Source organism: Bos indicus, chromosome 11, assembly GCF_029378745.1.
Source record: "Bos indicus isolate NIAB-ARS_2022 breed Sahiwal x Tharparkar chromosome 11, NIAB-ARS_B.indTharparkar_mat_pri_1.0, whole genome shotgun sequence".
NCBI lineage: Eukaryota > Metazoa > Chordata > Mammalia > Artiodactyla > Bovidae > Bos > Bos indicus.
Genome location: NC_091770.1, coordinates 45,790,280 through 45,808,582, shown reverse-complemented (window position 1 = coordinate 45,808,582; position 18,303 = coordinate 45,790,280). Strand labels below are relative to the sequence as shown.

Below are 18,303 nucleotides of genomic sequence, written 5' to 3'. Positions count from 1 at the left end.
CCAAGATGTCTTTTGGTAGGTGGTGAATAAATAAACTGTGGTGCATCCAGACAATGGAGTATGATTCAGAATGAGAAAGAAAAAAGAGTATCAAGCCATGAAAAGACCTGGAGGAAACCTAAATGCATGTTACTAAATGAAAGAAGCCAATATGAACAGTATACATACTGTGGGATTTCAACTCTATGAGGTTCTGGAAAAGGCAAAACAATGGAGACAATAAGAAGGTCAGCAGTCGCCAGGGGTTAGGGTAAACAGGCCAAGCAGAGGATTTTTAGGGCAGTGAGATTGCTCTGAATGATACTATAGAGGTGGGTACGTGTCATTATACATATGTTCAAACCTATATAGCCTTGTGGACTACAGTACATAGGATCACAAAGAGGTAGCAGAGCACGTAGATTACAGAGGGCTTCCCAGGTGGCTCAGAAGTAAAGAATCTGCCTGCAACTCGCAAGACAAGGATTTGATCCCTGGGTTGGGAAGATCCCCTGGAGGAGGGCATGGCAACCCACTCCAGTGTTCTTGCCTGGAGAATTCCATGGACTGAGGAGCCTGCAGGCTACAGCCCATAGGATCACAAAGAGCTGGACATGACTCAGTGACTGAGCACAGCACAGAGATTATCCAACACCAAGAGTGAACACACATGTAGCAGTGGACTCTGGGTGATGGTGTGTCCATGTGTGCCCATCAGTTTCAACGAAGGCACCATCCAGGGTAGGGTGCTGGTAACAGGGGAGCATATGAGTAGGGTGGAGGCAGAGGACTATGGGAAAATCTCAGTGCCTTCCTCTCAGTTTTACTCTGAATCTAAACGGCTCTAAAGAAGAAAGTTTATTAAAAGCGAAACTGTAGTGTTGTATGAAAGAAGAGAAGGTTAACACTCTCCTTGACAAGGAAGGAAGAGGCCCTGGGGCCTAACAACTCGCATACAGTTAAGGCATTGCCACCTACTTCGTGGCATCTAACTACTGTTTTTTTCTTCGGCAGTTTTGAATGATCTGTGGCTACATGCAGCAATATATTTAAATCTGATCACAATGCGATTAATCATGTATTACTATTTGGTAATTAAAAGATAGTATTAAAATTTAAAGAATTAAACTGTAAATTTTAATTAATAAAATACATTAAATTAGAGGTAATAAACACTCAAAAGTCACCACTTCCTCCTTGTTTACCACATTTTACTTTTATCTATGTTCTCAAGTTTACTCACTTGTATCATATCTGTAGAGTAGAATTATTATGTATTGCTTGCTACTGGACTGCTCTTTCCAGCTCTGTGATAAGCAGCCTCAATTGGGTAGTTTGAAATTACATCGGCTGTCGTGGGAATACTTACACAATAGAAATCACTATGTACAGGATTTTTCCCCAGGAGGGTTGGTTATTAAACACCACACCACCGATAACATGTACAGTATGAGCTCAGATATTGGGATAAGTAACACATGTACATCTGAGGATGCTCATCAAAGGACAGCTTTTGGGAAAAGATTATGGAAACACAGATCTTCATATATGATTAAACCAAGTAATTCACTCTGAATGCATCCAAAGACCTCTTTAAAATGGTTCAAAGGATTCTCTCTCCTGAAAGCCAGGAACCCTCACCAATTTGAAGAATTAAATCACTCAAATTTGAAGAAGAAACAGCTGCCTCAAGAGCAGCCCTCTTGCCATCAGAATTACTCAGATCTTGTTCTGAGAGACAGAAGTTAATTGCCAAACTGTTTACTGTAATTAAGTCTATCAGCATGGTTTTCTCCTGATGAAAATAAAGATCGGTATATTGCATCTTCTGCGAAAGGAGTCTTTTATCTCCCCTAAATTAGAAATCTATGATTCTATGCAAGTTCTCTTCAAGACATGGCTTCCCCCACCTCAAAAATATGAAGGACTTAAAAAGATTCATATTTGCCACAATAGAGAAGCTGGTTGCAGGTACCATTAATTCACTGCAAGCACTATTGTATCCTGATACATCTCATCGAGGTTATTTAAGTGTGTCTGAAGAATGTGTCTTTCACAAGCCTTTGCTTCCAGTGATAAACTATGAAATATTGAAATAGAGTTATTACATACCCCCTATTATCTATCTAAATGTATCTATCTATGTATCTACCATTTATCTGTCATCTATCATCTGTCTACATATCTATCAATAGGAGAAAGCAATGGCAACCCACTCCAGTACTCTTGCCTGGAAAATCCCATGGATAGAGAAGCCTGATAGGCTGCAGTCCATGGGGTCAATAGGAGTCAGACATGACTGAGCGGCTTCATTTTCACTTTTCAGTTTCATGCGTGAGAAGGCAATGGCAACCCACTCCAGTGTTCTTGCTTGGAGAACCCCAGGGACGGGGGAGCCTGGTGGGCTGCCATCTATGGGGTCACACAGAGTCAGACACGACTGAAGCGAATTAGCAGCAGCAGCATTATCTATCTAAATGTATCTATCTATGTATCTACCATTTATCTGTCATCTATCATCTGTCTACATATCTATCAATAATCTATTACCTATCTACTTATTTATCATATCTATCATCTATCCATCATACCTATCATCTATCTATCTATCTTAGTGTCACACTACAGTAGCAATAAAAAATAATTCTTTGAGGAGTGATAGGAGTAGAAATAGCTATATTTCAATGATAATGAAGACCACAGATTTGGAGTATATATTTCCAGATATCTCACTATGTTTTATCTGTATCAAAAATTGTTCTCTATATGGTACTTTAAAACCTGCCTTTCTTCTGAATAATTTATTCCAGATATCTTTTTCAGGTCAATTGACCTTGGTTGCCACATTGGGAGGCGGGAGAGGCAGGAATAGCCCCAAACTGGCCCCTGGTGGCATACCTCATCACCTGTGGGCTTCATGGGAGTCCTCCCACGGTACTTCTGCCTGGCTCCGGCAGCAGCAGCTCCACGTGGTGTGGCCAGGGGGTGGGGTGGGTTATGTGTGGGTACAGCCTCGGGGTAGGTTGGATTCTGTGTGTGTGTGTGTGGACACACGGCTCTGGGGCTGTGGAGGCGGGGCTGGCAGTGGAGAGACGGGAGCAGCTGCACAGGCTGCCCCCATCTTTGGGTGCTGGCACAACGGCTGAGGAAGCTGAGCCCTTAGGTTGGAAGGTGGCCTCCCAGTTTGACAGAAAGAGAGAGAAGGCTAGAACCTGTGAACTGCTGGCCTGGTTTAGAAATTAAATATTTAGACATGTTCTGGGTGAGTTTCCACCCCTCCTCCCCTGGACTGGAAAATACTACGGGGAGACCTGAAGCCTTGTCTGTCTTATTTTTGTGCAACTTGTCCTCTGGCAGCATTTGCAAACCAACTGGGAAATCATGTGTTTCTAGTGCCGCTTTCAGACATGCAAGTTCACGTACAACCCTGGATTTCAAATACCTTGAATCACACTTGCCAGACTATGAAGAGCTTTCAAACACAGTTGACCTTTGAATAACAGGCGTTTCAACTGTGTGGTCCATTTACACTTGGATTTTTTTCAGTAAATCTGTCCTACAGTCTATATGCTCCCCCAGCAGGTGTATGCTAGAATACGGACCCTTGGATAAGGAGGGTCCACTGTAAAGCTATCCTTGTATTTTTCACTGCATAGGGGTTGGCAACCCTGACCCTTAGTTGTTCAAGGGTCAGCTGTGTGCCGTGACTTTACTCAGGGCTCTCTTGCTTTGAAAGGACAGTTGCTTTCTGTCTCTTTACACAGAGAGTGGTGTCCAGATTCAACAAGGCTGCAGGAGCCACGTCTTACTCACCTGCTCTCCAGTTTCTTTCTTAATGTCCCCACCCTGCTCTACTTTATGTATTTTGACTTTGGTTCAGTTCTGTCCTTATTATAGCCTTTCTGGGGCTCTTATAATCACAGGTTCTCCTCTGGGTTGGTGTGGTGGGAATGGCTGGAAGCTGTTCTAATCTGGAAGCTGTTACTTCTAACCTCCATGCTGTTACTTTGCCTCATTGTCACTGGCAGTCCTGTGACTCATGCAAATCGCTTTACTTCTGAGTGCCAGTCTCTTCCTCTCAGGAGCCAGGTGACCTATGCCCTCCCAGATCCACCCAAGGGGAGGTGCTTTCTCAGAAGAACCTCTCAGAAGGTGTAAGAAGCAGATAGATGTAGGGCACAGGAAACTCCACTCCATGCTCTGTGGTGACCTAAATGGGAAGGAAATCCAAAAAGGGGATATTTGTAAACGTATAGCTGACTCACTTTGCTGTACAGCAGAAACTAACACAACATTGTACAACACACCTAAACTCTAATTTTAAAAGATGTACCACGAGAAAAAAAATGAAAAATAATAAAGAAGAATTTTTCTTGAAACTGATGGCAGAAGGGGATGCTTAAAACAGCATGAATTTTCTGGATCCCAATGATAATATCAGACTTCCCAGGTGGCTCAGTGGTAAACAATCTGCCTGCCAATGCAGGAGATGCAGGTCCAATCCCTGGGTCACGAAAATCCTCTGGAGAAGGGAATGGCAACCTGCTCCAGTATTCTTGCCTGGGAAATCCCAGGGACAGAAGAGCCTGGTGGGCTACCACCCATGGGGTCACAAAGCATCGGACATGACTGAGTCACTGAGCATGCACACAACAACAATATTGAAATATTAACAAACAAATCTTGTTGACATTGAGTCCCTCGAGTCCTTCACTTTGTCCCAGGTTACAGATAGCAGTGTCACGGCAAGATCTGGTCCAGGCGGCTGGGACCTGGGGAGTTTATCTTCAATCCCACCACCTTCTCCCCCAACCTAGGCTTCTTTCCTTCTTGACACCCAGACCTTCCTTCCTGGGTTCCCCAAGGGCTGGCTTTCTGTCTTCATCTTTCTACCAAGTGGACAGATCCCACATCTCTGTGTGGCTACGGCTGCCATAAGGACAGCCCAACTAACTCAACTAAGGGAGGAAGAGTGGCCGGGGGTTTATGTGTAGCCCTGTTCTCTCCTCAAGGTGTTGACTGACCACCGGCAGAGTGGACCCCAGAGGGCACCGTCTTCCTGAGTCACTCTCTGGTGACCATCCTTTCTCATGGATACTGCAAACATCTGAGCATAATTCTCCTAGCTTAGGGATGTGTTGTTTTTACAGCAGTTGGAAGCAGGCTTGGTACCCTTAAGGGCCCTCCTCACCCACAGCAGTGGCGTCTGTCTTTATTTAGAAAGGACATGTAACTGCCTCTCCCAGCCCCACATCCGGATGCTCGAAGATGTCTGGGATGAACGGGCCAGGGGGTGACTCGAACATTATGGTTTTCTCGAGATGTCCTGGAGCCCCCCGAGGAAGGGCGGCTGAGCAGTTCTGTGTCCTGGGTGCAGTCTCCCCAGGCGCCCCGCTGCCCCAGGATAGGGCCAGGCTGCTCCCATGTCACCACCAATTCCCCTGCCCCCCATCCCCACAGCCAGCTCTCAGCAACCAACAACTTCCCCAAGGGTCTGAGGCTGTGGAGCCCGAGGAGGGCTGGAGAGGATGTGGGAGGCAGGCAAGGGCTGAGTTTGGGAGGGGCCTGGCCTGGGAAGCAGCCAGCTTCCTATGTGAGTGGATGCTCTTTGGCTGACTGGCCACTTGACCTTGGCCTGAGCCCCTGGGAAAGCGCACCCTCCATGCTCTCGATTTATTTCTGGCTTCATGCACGCTTCCTATTTATGTTAACGTTCCGACAGAAGAAGGCTTTCTGGAGAATTCTAAACCCTCTGCGTGACCCACCCCTGCTCCTGTGGGCCTGTCACTCTGCCTGCCTCTCACCCCGTCTCAAGATCTTTCCATTTGGGCTTTTAAATTCTAAATGGGCTGAGATATCTGATGCACAAAACCTTCTGGGATGTGATTCTGGAACATTCAGTCACACCTTTTTTGAACACTGTGAACTGGGAGCGTGTGTGCTCAGTCATCATGTCTGACTCTTTGCGACCCCATGGACTGTAGTCCACCAGGCTCCTCTATCCATGGAATTCTCCAGGCAAGAATACTGGAGTGGATTGCCATGCCCTCCTCTCGGGGATCTTTCTGACCCAGGGATTGAACCTGTGTCTCTTACGTCTCCTGCATTGCCAAGTGGATTTTTTACCTCTAGCGCCACCTGGAAGCAGAGTGGAGCTAAACCCACTCATGTGATGAGTTTGCATGCAACCAGGAAAACAGTAGATGTGCCGGGGGAGCTTTGTGACTTCCCAGAACACAGTGAGTCTGAAACCAGGGTCTCCTGAGCAGGCACTGGTTTACTGTGGCCAGGTTTTTTTTTCTGTAACTCGTAGAACAGAGCGGGGGAGGCAGGGGAGCCAGGGGAAGGGTGTCAGCGTGAAGGACAGTGTCACATGAGACAAAATGACAAAAAGAAACCAAATTCGTATGGGATGATAAGGGCTTCAGTCTAAAAGTCAATGACCTTGGTATGACCTCTCCTCTGGCCCTGTGAGCAGTGGGGCCCCTGGAGCACCAGGAATGTGTGGCACAGAGACACAGGGACCCAGAGGTGACCTCAGGACAACATCCTCTGATGTGAAGGCCCAGAGACCAGAGGTTCCCATGCTTCATCTTTGAGGAGCAGCTGAGGGTCAGGAGCAGGGACTTGGGAAGCAAGTGGGGTCTTTGAGACCCTCTGAAGCCATCCTGATAGATGCTCCAGCCTGGTCACTGTCCTATGAGATGGGGATCCACAGGCAGAGCCTCTGTTGAGTGGGCAGGCATGCCTCCTGTTTGTGACCTCACTAGACAGATGGTTGTGGACCATGGCATTTTCCCAGCAAAGAAGGTTTTGCTGACTTCCTCTGTTCCCAGGCTTTGTAGGGAGTGCTGGGCACAGAGTGGGGTCATCAACCAGGATTCAGCTGCTCCTTCTGTCCATTGGGCAGGTGCTGCCCATGCTTCAGGAAAGGGCTCCAGGTGAAGAGGAACCTGCCCACGTGTTAAATCAGAGACACAAACTACCCAAGGAAAGAGTCAGTGAACACAGGATGCCCGCGTGCCGTGGGTCCCATGTTTGTGCTCCTTCCCTCCCCAGCCTGTGAGTTCTCTTCCCTCGTCCATGCTTGCAGGGCACGTGGAAGGCAGAGCCTCAGGGATCAACCCTAGGAGATCCAGAAAAGCACTGTGTCTCCATCAACCTATCAGACTTTGCTTGTCCCATCTCTCAAGGTCTCCAAGAAGAGGGTCAGAGAAATACGGGGCACTGAGGTAAAGGGTGATAATATAAAGATGAGAATATGTGCCTTCAGAGATGGCACCCAGGGATGCAACCTCACACAGGACAGCCTGGTTACCAGTTGATGAAAGCCACAGAGAAACACAGAGAAGACAATGTGTCAAAAAATTAAAGGAAACGCATGGAACTGTAGCCAAGTGCATGATGCATTAGAGACAGAATGAAAACTATTGCACAGGTTGAAACTTTGTGAATGATCCAAGATTTAAAACAACTTGAAATGTTTTCAAAGTATTCCTTTATTGCTTGGAAATAGTTAGAGCTTTAAAAATATTTCCAAACCCTACCAATGAAGGACATACCTGGATTCTTAACCAGGTGATGTTTTTGAAATGCAGATTGTGAAAGTAGCTCTTTTAAAAGAAAATAGAATGCCTTTCATGTTTGACTTCTAAAACTTGTATATGTTTTAGCAATAATGTAAGACTGCATGGCTTGAAATGTGCAGAGATTCAAGAGTTTTAAATAAATGTATGCTTTTGGGGAAACGATATTTTGGTGGTTTATCTTTGATCTTCTGCTTGTCAGGCCTTCACATCTCAATGAACCTGTGGCAGAGGTTCCTGCCTTGGCCACTCACTGACCCACAAACACTGGAGAAGAAGCTATTTAAAAAGCCTTGACCCCTCCCTTAAATACATGGTGGAATTTGGACAGGTAATTTTAGATTTTTAAGCCCCAGAGCCGAGGTCCCTTGGGAACACAATTCTGAAGCAAGCTTTGTCCAACTGGTCTCGGAATATGATGCCTTGTTTCCTTGTCTTTATGGATTTGCATCCCATATTGGAGTATAGTTGATTTACAACTATATTGTGTTAGTTTCAGGGGCACAGCAAAGTGGGAAGTTTGAGGGCAAGAGGACAATGGGGCAGCAGAGGGTGAGATGATTGGATGACATCACTGACTCAATGGACATGAGTTTGAGCAAACTCCAGGAGCTAGTGAAGGACAGGGAAGCCTAGCATGCTGTAGTTCATGTGCTACATGTGCAGAGTCAGATACAACCGAGTGACTGAACAACAATAGCAAAGTATATCAGTTATACACACACATATACCCTCTCTTTTTTAGATTCTTTTCCCATATAGCCTATTACAGAGTATTGAGTAGAGTTCCCTGTGCTGTACAGTAAGTCCTTATTAGTTATATATTTATAACAGTGTGTATATGTCAAACCCAATCTCCCAGTTTATCCGGTAACCATGTTTGTTTTTTATATCTGCATCTCTTTCTATTTTGTAGGTAAGTTCATTTGTACCTTTCTTTTAGATTCCACATATCAGTGATATCCTATGATATTTGTCTTTCTTTGTCTGAATTACTTCACTCAGTATGACAATCTCTAATTTTGGTTTTCTGAGCAGCAACCACACAGTTCTTTGTTATGTAGGCCATCCTTTGGATAAAGTTATTTTTAAAGTATCACAGTCTCTTAATTCTGGAACCCCAGGTGGATCACCTATGGGAGACGACAGGGATGAGCTTACAGAGATGGAGGTGCCTTGGGTAAGCCTCCCCACGTTCCCCCATGGGTGGAGGTGGACATGGGGCCCCCCTTCCCCTGGTGGCTTCATCTTCTTCCCACCAATTGCTCAGCTTCCACAGAGCTTTAGCCAATAACTCCTGAGGACTCAAGATCCTGCCTGGTTAGAAACAAATCCAGGTGCTAACCTGCAGACATAAGTCATATAATCCAAACACTGAGATGTCACAAATCATAGTTTACATTTTCCCATATTATTTGCAAATATATAGCCTGGACATAACTGTCCCAACGGTGAGCAAGGCCATCCCAGAGCAAGAATTCTAGGTCGACTTTTAGGCCATGGCAGCCTTGTGTTAGGACATGGGCAGAAAGTCTGGCTATACTTTCTGTTAAGAGAGTCTATATTTTGTTGTCTTTGCTCTGGGGTCTGACACCACCGCCCGCAATGCTAGTGTTTATTGACTGTTTACACTGCTGAGCTGGTGGCTCCTGGCTTCTCAGCGACACTTCTTACATCACTGCCAGTGTTAACCATCCTGGCATGTTGCAGGTGAGAAAAATACAGACTCTTAAAAGCCCCTTGAAAGCCCCTATTCCAGGCTTGAGAAGCCACTGTTCTCTCTGATATCTTCTGTCGTTAATTCCACAGGTATTTTCCAAGGGCATCCTGCTCACCTGCAGTGGCACATCCTGTCCAGGGGCAGCGCACCCATAGGGTCCCACCAGAGACCCAACCTGACACTGCAAGCAGTGTGGAAAGGTCACGTGTGGGGGCGGGAAGAGCAGATGAGTGTTGCACTGGGCCCTCTGTCCCCTACTTTGATGACTCCCCTTCACCCACGAACTGAACCCACATCCTTATCTCAACTCCTGGTCTTTTTGAGCTATCAGTGGGGACTTCCCTGGCAGTCCAGTGGTTAAGATTCTGTGCTTCCAGTGCAGGGCTGTGGGTTCCATCCTTCATCAGAGAGCTAAGCTCCCACATGCTTCATGGCCAATAAACCAAAACACAAAATAAAACATAAAATAGAATTTGTATTATAACAAATTCAATAAAGATTTTAAAAATGGTCCACATCAAAAAAATTAAAAAAGCATCAGGGTAACCACGCAGGAGACATAGGTTTGATCCCTGGCTGGCAAAGATCCCCTGGAGAAGGAAATGGCAACCTACTTCAGTATTCTTGCCTGAAGAATCCCATGGACATACGAGCCTGGCGGGCTACAGTCCATGGGTCAAAAAGAATTGGACATGCCTGACCAAGTAAACAATAGCAACAGAAGGGAAAGAGTGCTGAGGTCAGTTGTAACATCTGGAAGAGACATTTCACAACCCAGGGAATGCACTTGAGGCTCCTTGGATGGGATCTTTACCGGCCAATATGTTATCTTCAGATGGGGACGGCTGGACCATAGATGCCAGGAAGGGCGGGCAGACAGCCTGTGTTTGGACCAGGTCTCCAATCTGTGTCAGTTCATCTACTCAGTAAACCCCAAAGCCCATGTGGGGTGTCTTATGGGAGCCCCATATCTGCTAAACAGTCATCAAGAAGGAGCCCCTGGCATGGGACCAGCCCAGGTCCTGCCCTGGAAAAGAGACTTGGGCTGGGGGCTAAAGCTGGGGGTGGGGGTGGTGGGAGGGACAAAAGGATCCAGAAGGAACCTCAGAGCTGGCTGAGGGTCAGATGCCTTCTGACAGCTGCTCCTACCTCTGGCCCAGCCTTTCCCTCGAATAATGTCTCAACAAGGCCGTGTGTTGTCCCCATCTCCTCCCTATTAAATGTTTGTGCATGGGAGAACAAACAAGTACAACAACAAAGTTATGCCCGCATATGACCAGCACTAAGGTCAAGAAGGGGCAGCTTCCTGGGGGAGCCCGGGCAGAGGGGACAATGACGCCACCACTGGCAGTGTCGTTTTAAGAGTTTGGTGGTGCACACACAGGGTCCCTATATTACCCTCTGTGTATTTTTAAAATAATTTTACTTATTTATTTACTTTTGAGTGTGCTGGACTTCTTAGTTGCTGCTCAGTTTGTTGGTTTTTCTCTAGTTGCTGTGAGCGCAGGTTACTCTTCATTGCAGTGCTCAGGCTTCTCATTGTGATTTCTTGTTGCAGAGCACAGGCTCTAGGCATTCGGGCTTCAGTAGTTGTGAGACAGCAGTCAGTAGTTGTGATTCCCAGGTTCTAGAACACAGGCTCAGTAGTTGTGGTACACGGGCTTAGTTGCTCTGAGGCGTGTGGAACCTTCACAGACTACAGACTGAACCCATGTCTCCTGCATTGGCAGGCAGATTCTTTACCACTGAGTCACCAGGGAAGCCCAGGATTGTGTTTTAAATGTCCACAATCAGTGTATTATTAAGAAGATATCCCTTTGGCTTCTTGACCCCCTAGACTTCGGTTCTGCACCCTACCGAGCAGCCTCGGCACCTGCTGGGTGTGCCTTGCAATTTATCCTTATGCTGTGTCTACCTGGGATCTACAACATACTCTTTCAGAAAATGAAGAAAAGAGCAGCTCATGTGTCTTTCACTCTTACAGCCTGGCCCTTCCACAGTTTACAGTAACAAAACCACACCAGCACTTTTAAGAAAACTGCTGAGGATCAGGCTTCCCACCATCCAGGCTGGAAATTGCCTTGTGTGCGTCTGGGCTTGTTAGCTGTCTGGTGCAGGGAGCAGTCCTTTCATTTTGTGATCAGCGTCTGGATCATTTTCGTCTCCATACTACACCCATGGAACAGCCCAGCACCCACCCGGCATCTTCTCTAGTCACAGAGAAACACTCCTGGCAGGTCAGCCTCACTGCTTCATCTTCTGTAGTGTCTGGCTTTGATTTCCCAGAGATACATCAGGCTCCTAGCTTCTGGGGAATCAGCTGACAATAGTGTAAATCTTTGGGACCTCCCCGCTTTAACTGCTCCAAGCCCTGTAGATACCAATGTACCATTTGGACTGTGTTTTCTTTAAGGCTTGTCTGAGCTCAGGCTAATGTAACAAAATACTGCAGACCAGGTGGCTTTAAGCTACAGACAGTGATTTCTCACTGAGTCCCAGATCAAGGCACTGATGGGTTTTTTTTCTGGTGAGCACTGTATTTCTGGTTTGCACAGGACTGTCGGCTGTGTCCTCACATGGCAGAGAGAGATACCAAGCTCTCTGATGTCTCTTCTTATTGGGTGCTAATCCTGTCATGGGGGCCCCACCTCACAACCTTATCCAACCCCAGTTACCTCCCAAAGACTCCATCTCCAAATATCACCCCAGTGGGAATTAGGGTTGTAATGCGTGAATTTTGGGAAGACATGATTCAACCCAGAGCAATGTTCAGACCACCTTGGAGCTTCACAGTTTCCATGTCTTGGCGTTTAGCTCAGCCAGTCCCAGCATCCATGTGGAGATGGCTTCTTTTGCCTCTGGGAGGAGGGAACCAGGCCTTTCTATGCCTGGGGCTGTGAGTACAAGGAGATTACCATGTGAAACCAGGCCCAGAATCCACACTGGCCTTCCCTCCTGCTCCCTAGTAGCCCCACTGTGTGTGCGCCCCATGCTAGGACATGGTCACAGTGGTCCTCCCAGGCCCCTCTGCCCCCAGAGCCAAGAAGTAGCAAGTGTGACGGAGGCTCCCAGATCCGCCAGGGCTGCTGATGGCTCCCTGGGACTCACCCTGGGCCGTGGCCCTGCACCTTCTCAGAAGGAGTCCACACCTGATGTGGTCAGTGTGGGGTGTTGGGTGGCTCGACCCCCGCTTCAGTCTAGAACATCTCCAAAGGGCCTCCCTGCCCTGGAGCTCCCTGGGGTTGGCTGAGGCATGCGCCCTGTCCCTCTTCTGTCCTGTCCCCTCTATGCCCTGTTTTCTGGCCAACCACACAAAACCCACTGGAACTAAGTTTGAAGCTGGAAAGAACTATGTGGGCTGAGATGGCAGGTTGAACCCACATGTTTTATCTCCTCTCTGTGCCCCCTTCTCCTGTCCTCAATCTTTCCCAGCATCAGGGTCTTTTCCAATGAGTCAGCTCTTCACATTAGGTGGCCAAAGGATTTACGTTAAACCATCTGCATGTATTTCAGTTAAGCAACAATGAAACAGCAAGATGGAGGTTTTAAAGAAAATCCCTTTTCACTTCTCCCTACTCCCCCTGTGGTTAGAGGAAACCTCAAGCAGGTGATACAGAAGCAGGAGCCACATTATCAGCACAGCAGAACTCTTTCTCATGGCTCACTAGACCCTTCAGACCGTTCTGTGGGACCCCAGGACTCCAAGGACCGGAGTTTGGGAACCACAGCATAAACTAAGGGCTAGAGACTTCATCTTCTTTAGGCAGTGTGTTTCCTTTCTGGGGAGTGTGGTTTTCGGTTTTTACCCCACCAGTCCTGGGCATGTATGCATGCCTGCTAAGTCACTTCAGTTGTGTCTGACTACAGACTATGGACTGTAGCCTGCCAATCTCCTCTGTCCACGGAATTCTCCAGGCAAGAATACTGGAGTGAGTTGCCATTTCCTCCTCCAGGGCATCTTCCCAACCCAGGGATCGAACCCATGTCTCGAGTAGCTCCTGCGTTGCAGGCAGATTCTTTACCATTGAGCCACTGCCGGTCCTGTGCATGAGTCTAATCCCAGCAGCCATCCAATCATGGCATCATTTGAAACCAGAGATATGAGGGACTTGAATTAAAAAGAAGAACATATCCTACAATAGTTCATGGATGGAGACCCTTGAGATGCTCCTGGGGTTTGTGAAGTTCGTGAGCGTCCTTCAAAACCAGCGAAATGCAAAAGCCTGGCTGCACTCCAGAAGGACACCACTGGTGGGATTTTCCATCCCAAACACCTGGAGCTCCGTGGGGAGCTTCCATGGGGAGGGATCTGGTGAGAAAATATCACCTCGCAGAATGAAGGCATTTTAAAGAGGTTCAAATGGCGATAAGGACGTGGAAGAGATTTGGGTGGGCCAATTTACCAATGATCTGGAACAATCAGGAAAATTGGTGGCTGAGAGCAGCATGTCTGTCAGTCATTCCACAGCAGGTGTGGGGGAGGCAGGCGCAGTCCCTCCTGAGTGTCCCAAGCAGTGATGGGCAGAGAGGACGTCTAGGGAGACAGAGAGAGGGAAGACGCACGTGATGTTCAGTGAGCAGCATCTCAGATCTGTGTAACACAGGGCTTTTCACAGCATGTTCTGTGGAAACCATAAAGATTTGATGAAGCAAGAGACTGATGACCTTGTATGGGACAGCTGGCATCGTCAACCAGGGTCTGAATACAGTGACAGCGCAGCTTCTGTCGATGCTGTGCTGCCCTGTCTCCCAGTCCCCACATGGAGCAGTGTGTAGCATGGGTTTCACTTGGGTCCCTGACTCCAGGAAGATGGGCCTGGCAGGTGGTCTCCTGATCTCCGAGGGGGAAGGGGAAGCAAACTCCCAGGCCTGGGGTCTTCACTAGTGAGTGACTGCAGCAGACACAGAGCCGAGGTCCCTCCTCCAGCTGTGTGGGAGCCTATGTGCTGTAACAGCCTTTCAGGTGATTCTGATGCTCAAGTTGGAGAGTCCACACCCTCTCTGACTTCCTCCCAGAACAACTAACTCAAGTTCACAGGGACCATGAGGGAGGTGTGGCAGGGGACAAGGTTCAAGGTGATGCTAGCTTAAAATTGTGGTGTTGGAGAAGACTCTTGAGAATACCTTGGACTGCAAGGAGATCAAACCAGTCAATCCTTAAGGAAATCAACCCTGAATATTCACTGGAAGGACTGATGCTGAAGCTGAAGCTCTAATACTTGGCCATCTGATGCGAATAACTGACTCATTGGAAAAGACCCTGATGCTGGGAAAGATAGAAGGCAGGAGGAGAAGGGGACAACAGAGGATGAGACGGTTGGATAGCATCAGTGACTCAATGTACATGAGTTTGAGCAACCTCTAGTGATGATGAAGGACAGGAAGCCTGGTGCGCTGCAATCCATGGGGTCACAAAGAGTCAGATACAGCTTAGTGACTGAGCAACAACAATTAAGGTGGGAAGGTCCTGACACTGCCCTAAGATGAAAGTGCTGCCAGAAGTAGGATTAAGGGGAATCAGCACGAGAAAGAGACAGAAGAAGCCGGGGAAGCAGGAAGTCATCTTAAATGCACCTGGGATTTAGTTCTAAAGAGTCATGGTGAGCTGACAGGTCACAGCCGGAAGAAGACTGTTCTTACTCACAGTTCCCAAGAGGTGGGGGCTGTACAGGGGAAACACCAGGGGAGTGTGGAGGTGGAGAAGCCGGTGGAGGGCCTTTGTTGCGGTTTTCCTGGTAGGTGGGGAGGCAGCTTAGGGAGGCTGAGTAAACTCAGAATTAGAGGGTCTGAATAATGCCAGCAGGCTCTGGGCTGCAGGGCTGGTCTCTGGTCTCTGGGACCCAGGGGACCTTCAAGGAAGGGGGCATAAATGGCCTAGGGCATGAGTTACAGAGAGAAGATGGCTGAATGCGTGGGCTCTGGGCTGGTCGGTTGCACATCAAATGTTTGGTCCTCTAGGAAATAACGAAGCCTGGGAGGGGCTTCGAGGTCCCAGGTTGTGGAGGTCCTGAGGTGTCCTGAATGTTATTCAAATAAAGCATTAGGAACCCTCCAGCTTACACTACCAGCTCCGCATGCAGCAACAAAAAAGAACCAGGGTTTAGGACAAGGGGTTTGTTAGTTGACTGTAAAGGAGAAAGGCCTCTTTCACTTTTAATGAAAAATAAAGGAAACTCAGGTGTGAACAGTGGGGAAGAAGTCACACTCTGAGTAACTAAAGTCTACAATATAAACAAGAATGGAGGGAATCTGACTGTCATTTGTTTCTATGTAAACCTCTTCCACCAGAATAAGAAGTCCCAGAGGGGTAGCACGCATTCCCTGGAGGCTCAGCCAATGTACCTGAACCGCGGAGTGACTGAGTTCCTACAACACAGCAGATGCTTGTTAGATGTTGATTAAACCAACAAGGGGATCAACTTGGCAGGATTCTAGAAACAGCTGCCTTCAAAGTAGTTAGTTTGAATTTGTTATCACCTTTCAAACAAAAATATTTGGGAGTACACTTGTATGTTATAACATGAACCCAACTTTCCATTTCAACGATAATAAGGCCAATTATTTAAAGAAACTTCAAATATGTTGAGAGTTCTGTCATTCACTCGTGTGTGTGTGTGTGATTGTGTGTGTGCTCAGTCATGTCTGATCCTTTGTGACCCCAAGGACTGCATCACACCAGGCTTTCCTATGCTTCACCATCTCCCAGAGTTTACTCAAACTCATATCCATTGAGTCGGTGATGACATCCAACAATCTCATCCTCTGTCACCCCCCTTCTCCTGCTCTCAATCTTTCCCAGCATCAGGGTCTTTTCCAAGCAGGAAGGAAATCCAATGGGAAGCTAGGAAGTAGGTGGTGGTCGAGGGAGAAGCTGAAAGGAGATAACTCAGAGCAACGTGGGGTCCACAGCATAGGAACCAGTGCACTGTCTCCTGCAGGAGCCACTGTGCCTGTAAACCAGCTTCAACCTTTCCCACGAGTCATGCAACTCAAGAGTCGCATCCCCAGAGAGGAGAGTCCTATTGGTCTGACTCAGGTGGCATGTCCATCTCTTGGTCATTAGAGAACAGGACTGATGACTAAGCACCATCAAGAATGTTCACTGTGGGGACTTCCCTGGAAGTCCAGTAGTTAAGACTTCCCCTTCCAATGCAGGGGGTGTGGGTTCGATCCCTGGTCAGAAAGCTAATGTCCCACATGCCTTGAGGCCAAAAAATACAAGACATAAAACAGAAGCAATACTGTAATAAATTCAATTAAGACTTTTAAAATGGTTCATATCAAAGAATCTTAAAAAAAAAAAAGAATGCTCACTGTGCAGGAAGGGGAGTTACTCAGGAAAAAATGACAGGATATTGTGGCTCAGATGGTAAAGACCCTGCCTGCCAATGCAGGAGATACGGATTTGGTCCCTGTCAGGAAGATCTCCTGGAGGAGTAAATGGCCACCCACTCCAGTACTGTTGTCTGGAGAATCCCATGGACAGAGAAGCCTGGTGGGCTACAGTCCATGGGGTCGAAAGGAGGGACACAAGTGAGTGACTAACACATCAGAAATAAAGAAGGAATGGAGGATGAAGCGGCATTCATCAACCACGACCAGCAAAGCTTCATGTCACCCCAGTGCTTAGAAAAAGGAGCATTTGAAACACAGTCGTTCTGCACTGTTCATGGATCTGAATTTCTGCACATGCTCATGGATCACGTTCTCACTCTGAATTTGTGAGTTCTCCTCCTCACTAGATCGTGTTTGCGACCACCCTGATGAGCAGCCTGGTGCTTTCAGGTCCTTCATAGACATGTGTGGGGCAAGTCTGTGCTGCCTGGCATCAAGGACACCAGCTGGGGTGGACCAAAATCACGCCCTGACTTCTTGGTTTAGCTCCCAGACTGGAAACAAGTGTCTTCCTTCCAGCCTACCACTAAACTTTTGTGCTTTTTGTTGGTGACTTCATGTTTATTATTTTATTAATTAATTACTTTTTTGGCTGCATTGAGTCTTCACTACTGTGTGGGCTTTCTCCAGTTGTGCGAATGGGGGCTACTCTCTAGTTGCAGTGCGTGGGCTTCTCACTGCAGTGACTTCTTCCGTCGCGGAGCACAGGCTCTAGGGTGCGTGGGCTTCAGTACTGGTGATGCATGGGCTCAGTTGCCCCACGTCATGTGGGAACTTCCCAGAGCAGGGACCGAACCTGTGTCCCCTGCATTGGCAGGCGGATTTTTAACTACTGGACCACGAGAGAAGTCCCTGACTTCATATTTTAAATGGCCCTTGTGAGTTGTGTTGAGGTGCTGTCCGTGTTCCCAGGAACAAGAAGGTTGCAACTTGCTGTTGGAGAAAATGTGTTGTGAGTTGGATGAACTTCCTTCAGGTGTGAGTTACGGTCCTCTTGGCTGTGAGTTCAATGTCAGTGGATCAACACTATAAGTTGAATAAGGTGTCTTTAAACAGAAACACACATGAAACAAGGCTGTGTATTGCTCAGATGACCAGAAGCTCCCAGGAACTGAATATGGTCTTACTCCTGGGAGCGGCAGTTCAGTTCTCACCAGTTCAGTGTTCAAGGTGACGTTATAGATAGAAACCACAATGAATAACAAGATTAGGCTGTATGCATGTTGCGATGATTGGCCTTTGGACTTAATTTCCACGCTGCACCTCTCTCAGATTTATTGTGATTTCATTTCACTTCAAACTAGCCATTTTCTCACTGCTCTTGCATGTTTATGAATTGATTGCCATTTGATTGTGTGCTGTACTCTCATCTTGAGCCTCTCATCCCAGGGTAAGGAGGGGAGAAAAGATGGGGAGACAGGCAATACAGAAAGAAACATCAAGAGCCTCCCTGGCAGGTTAAAGAGACAGCAGTCCTCCCATTTAAGGAAAGCAATCAGCTGAGCTCATACAAATACTGCATTTCCCTTGCAAATGAGGCTCATCATCAGCTTCTTTATGATTTCTCTCTTAGCTGGAGTGAGCTTCTTTCTTACAGCTCACTGTGTCCTCCTAGAAAATTGT

The 18,303-nt window shown here is 47.3% G+C and overlaps 1 non-coding gene across 1 annotated transcript; it reads left to right on the top strand.

Annotated features, from left to right (window-relative positions):
• The first annotated feature begins 857 nt into the window (after positions 1 to 857).
• LOC139186012 (U6atac minor spliceosomal RNA) lies at positions 858 to 983 on the top strand. The gene has a single exon (XR_011569589.1). It is a non-coding gene; the product is annotated as a U6atac minor spliceosomal RNA (small nuclear RNA).
• The last annotated feature ends 17,320 nt before the right edge of the window (positions 984 to 18,303 follow it).